This window comes from Helobdella robusta (genome assembly GCF_000326865.2).
Source record: "Helobdella robusta unplaced genomic scaffold HELROscaffold_7, whole genome shotgun sequence".
Classification (NCBI taxonomy): Eukaryota; Metazoa; Annelida; class Clitellata; order Rhynchobdellida; family Glossiphoniidae; genus Helobdella; species Helobdella robusta.
Genome location: NW_008705398.1, coordinates 1,503,951 through 1,509,436, shown reverse-complemented (window position 1 = coordinate 1,509,436; position 5,486 = coordinate 1,503,951).

Here is a 5,486-nt window from a genome sequence, read left to right as displayed (position 1 = left end):
TAAGCGTTGAAATAGAAAGAGAGAATGAGAGAGGGAGAGAAAAAAAGATAGTGAAAGAAAGAAAGATAGGGTATTGTTTAATGGGTAAATGATAATGAATGAACTCATGAATTGAACAAACGAATAAAAAAATGAATGAATAAACGAATAAGCGAATGAACGAACGAACGAACGAACGAACGAATGAATGAATGAACGAACGAATGAATGAACGAACAAACAAATGAATGAATGGAAGAAAGAACGAGCGGACGGACGAAAATGAATGAATACAAACAATAAAAGTTCATAGAGCATTTTGCAGTTTTCGCATCATTCATCCTAATTCTATACACGGATCTCACAGTTCGTCTCCACACAAATTTTTATGTTTAACCAAGCCTTGCTATGTTTATATATTTCCAAAGGTTCATGTTTGTTTGTTTGTTTGTTTGTTTGTTTGATTGTTTGTTTGTTTGATTGATTGATTGTTTGTTTGTTTGTTTGTTTGATTGTTTGTTTGTTTGATTGATTGATTGTTTGTTTGATTGATTGTTTGTCTATTTGTTTGATTGTTTGTTTGTTTATATACTCATATCTATGTTTCTATGTTTATGTTCTACTGTGTATCGATTCGTATTTGCTTAATATGTGTTTGAATGAATGTTTGCATACATGCATAAATATTTGAGCGTGCATACATTTACACATACACACACACACACACAACATCTACACACAGACATACACACATAAACACACATAAACACACACATAAACACACATAAACACACACATACACACACATTTAGGCACATAAACTAAGACAAAATACAAAAACATTTACACACACACACACACACACACACACACACACACACACACACACACACACACACACACGCACACACACACGCACACACAGCACACACGCACACACACACACAGCACATGTACAACACACGCACACGCATGCAAACGATTACGGTCACGTGATAGAGAAAAAAGCGGAAGTGGGCGAAAATAAAGAATCCGGAAATGGTGGCGAGTTTCCACTTCCGGTGGTGGCCGACTCTACGAGTTTTTGCAGACGGCCGGCTGGTCTTTTGTCTTTTATAATTTATTGTTTTATCTCCTTACCGACAGAAAAATTTAATGATGATGATTGTGAGTGAGATGATGATGATGGTGGTTGTGATGATGATGATGATGACGATGGTGGTTGTGATAATGATGGTTGTTTTGTGACATTGTTATTTTAATTACGCATAACCTTAACTAAAGATAATCTTTAGTTAAGCTTGTATTTATTATATAATAAATGTTATATGGTCAACAACATCAACAACAAGTTGATGTTGTTGATGTTAGCTTTGTTACAGAAGTTGTTGTTGTTGTCGGTTTAATGTTATTTCGTTTAGAACAACCAATACAACAAACATTCTTTTAATAAATCCATTTCGGCTGCTCGGCATTTTGTAACAGGCCTCGTGCAGGCATCGGTGGTTCAGTGGTAGAATGCTCGCCTGCCACGCGGGCGGCCCGGGTTCGATTCCCGGCCGATGCAAATTTTTTATATTGTTGGCCATGCTGCTAGTGTACCGTACTTATAAGCGTGTGTGGCTAGTTAGGCGCAGGTTCGATTCTTGTCTTAGTTTTTTGTAGTTTTTCGCAGACTAACCATAAAAACTAATTTTTGTTATGCATGTTGCTAAGTTACAAAAACAATAACTTAGAAATAAGTCTAAGTCTTGAATTTAATTAAATTATTTTTTTCATAAATGAATGCAAGCTAATTCATTTAAATTTTGAGGAAAAACCTTAAACTAAAGTATTGATACAAAAAATGAATAAACGAATGAATGAATGAGTGAATGAACGAATGAACGAATGAACGAGTGAACGAATGAACGAATGAATGAATGAACGTATGAACGAATGAAAATAATGATACAATGAATGAATAAACGAATGAAGGAAAGTTATGACAAAATGAATAAATGAATGAGATACAAACAAGTGGATGAGAAAAAAATGAGATAATGGACGAAAGAAAGGAGCAAGGAGCAAATGAAGAAATGACAAACAGATAAGAGAACTAATGAAAGAGGATGAAGAAGAGAGAGATGAAGGAAAAATGAAGAGTGAGAGAGAGTGAGAAAAAAGAAAGAGAGAAAGAGAGAAAGAGAGCGAGAGAGAGAGAGAGAGAGAGAGAGAGAGGTGGAATAGCAGATGAGAACTACAGCTGAAGAGAGGTACTTGTACTGACAATCAACAGCTTAATGAGTCAATGTTTATTGACCAACACTAATGCAAATCCACTACCTAGTACTACTTTCAAATAATCGTGTTACTACTACTGTGGCTGTTGCAGCTACTACTGCTACTACTACTGTGGCTGTTGAAGCTACTACTACTACTACTGTGACTGTTGCAGCTAATACTGCTACTACTACTACTATGGCTGTTGAAGCTACAATTGCTATGCTGCTGCTACTATTACTATTACTATTACTACTAAAACTACAACAACAAACACTACTACTACTTTTGATATTATTCATGCAAGAACAACAAAATAATATTATGATTTGTAATATTATGTTATACATAAAAAAAGTATAATAATAACTGGGGGGAGGGCACTTGGAAAAAATTATCTAACACCTACTCCAAATATTATGGCAGTATTGAGAATTAACGAACGAACGAACGAACGAACGAATGAATGAATGAATGAATGAATGAACGAATGAATGAATGAATGAATGAATGAATAAATGAATGAACGAACGAACGAACGAACGAACGAACGAATGAATGAATGAACGAACAAACGAACGAACGAACGAACAAACGAACGAACGAACGAACGAACGAATGAATGAATGAATAAATGAACGAACGAACAAACGAATAAATAAACGAATGAACGAATGAATGAACGAATAAAACAAAAAGCAGCAGAAGCAGCAGCAAGAGAAGCGGCAACAGATGCAACAAAGCCGATGATAATGTACGCATTGATGATCTCCAAAATGCCTCCCATGTCACGTGCACCCATTCAAATGTTCCAACAAGTATGGCGGGAAAACCTTCTGTCGTTTTTCGTTTTCCTGGAGATTTTTTCCATCACTCGTTCACTAAATCCTTCTTTCTCTCAATCTCTTTTATTAATGTTATTGCTGCATCTCACTTCCATGCGTTCATCTCTTGGCTACTTTTATGCCTACTCTCACTTTGCTATAAGCATCTCTCTCAGCAGTTTCGATTCGTTATCATCTCTTGTACATTATCTAATTTCCACAATTCTTTTCTCTCTCTCTCTCTCTTTCTGTTCTCTCTCTCTTTCTCTTTCTCTCTCTCTTAGTATCTTTCTCTCTCTCTCTTTTTCTCTCTCTCTCTTTTCCTTAGCATCTCTCTCCGCTGTTTCCTTTCGATATCATCTCTTGTATACCATCTAATTTCCGCAATTCTTTTCTCTCTCTCCCTCTTCCTTTCTCTCTCTCCTTTCTCCTATCCTCTCTATCTCTTTCTATCTCTCTCTCTGCCGCGAATATAAAATAAATTAAAGAATTATTACAACGCTGTGGAATATTGCATCGGCACTAAAATATATCAAAACGACTGCTACCATCACCACCATTACTGCTACTACTACTACTACTACTACTACTACTACTACTACTACTACTACTACTACTACTACTACTACTACTACTAAAACTACCACAATTACCACAACTACTACTACAACTACTTCGAGCACTACAACAACAAAAACTACTACTACCACCGCTAATACAGCAACAACTACCGCTACTAACTACTATACTACAACGACGACCACCACCATCACTACTACTACTACTACTACAACTACTACTCCAAATTTACTGCATAGTAAGAGAGACAAAGAACTTGTTACTGTCACCATCACCACCTTATGAAGACACGTCCCAAAGAGTATTAGCAAGGATTACTTATATATATATATATATATATATATATATATATGGAGAGAGAGAGAGAGAGAGAGATTGGGAGAGAGAGAGAGAGAGAGGGAGAAAAATAGCATACTCAGCACAACCATTCTTTCTCATATTTCATCGTCTTCATCATCGTCATCATCATTACATCCTCATTATTGGTAGCGTCATCATCGTCATCATCATCATCATCATCATCATCATCATCATCGTCATCATCATCGTCGTTGTCGTCGTCATCATCACCATAACGCACTCACTCGCGGGAATTTTTTTCAATATTACGCTTGGTCGCTTTTACTTGTTAGAGGGGCCATCATCATCATCATCACAACCGTCATCATCGTCATCATCATCATCCTCATCATCATCACCGCTGTCTTCATCATCATCATCATCATCGTCATCATCATTTCTTTACTTTACAACATGCGTTGGAACCTGTTACTTTATAGCTAGTACAACTTCTTCTAATCATTATTGTTATCAGTAGTAGTAGTAGTAGTAGTAGTAGTAGTAGTAGTAGTAGTAGTAGTAGTAGTAGTAGTAGTAGTAGTAGTAGTAGTAGTAGTAGTACGGTGGTGATGATAATGATTGATAGATGGATGGTTGTATTGTTGATGGAGATAATATTGATGGACCGCCTTTGTCATTTCGTATGATAAAAAAAGACTTGGATTAATCCTCATCGTCATCCTCATCATCATCATCATCATCGTCGTCATCATCATCATCGTGGTCATCATCACCACCATCATTATCATAATCGTCGTCGTCATCATCGTCATCATCATCATCACTACCACCACCATCATCATCATGATCGTCATCGTCATCATCATCAAGTTCATTTTCAAGTAGATCGCTTTCTTAATTTGATGTATTGGTTTCAATGCTTAAGCAAGAAATAATAACAATAATAGATAAATAACTATGGTGGTTATGATTAAGATGATGTTGATGATGATTATTTTGATTGATAGTAATAGTGATGATGATTTGTATAATGATGGTGATGATGATGATAAAATTGATAGTGGCAGTAAAATGCGGTTTCTATGGTAATTGTGTTATTGCTGATTAAGATGATGATGATGATGATGACGACATTGATTGTTATTGATCATCATCATCACCATCATCACCATCGTCATCACACCATCATCATCACCATCACCATAAGATCATTATCATCATCACTATCACCAGCAACACCCTCCTCTTCCTCGTCCTCTTCTTCACCATCAACATCATCATCATCATTATCATCATCACCATCACCAGCAACATCTTCCTCTTCCTAGTCATCGTCATCATCATCATCATCGTCATCACATTATCATCATCATCACCATAAAATCATTATCATCATCATTATCACCAGCAACATCTTCTTCCTCCTCCTCCTCTTCCTCATCATCATCTTCGTCATCATCATCATCATCAGCCCGGACCACGTGACGACGACAGAAATTATTTTACGTCCGCCATTTTGAGTATGCATTGTGCTGGGCCGAT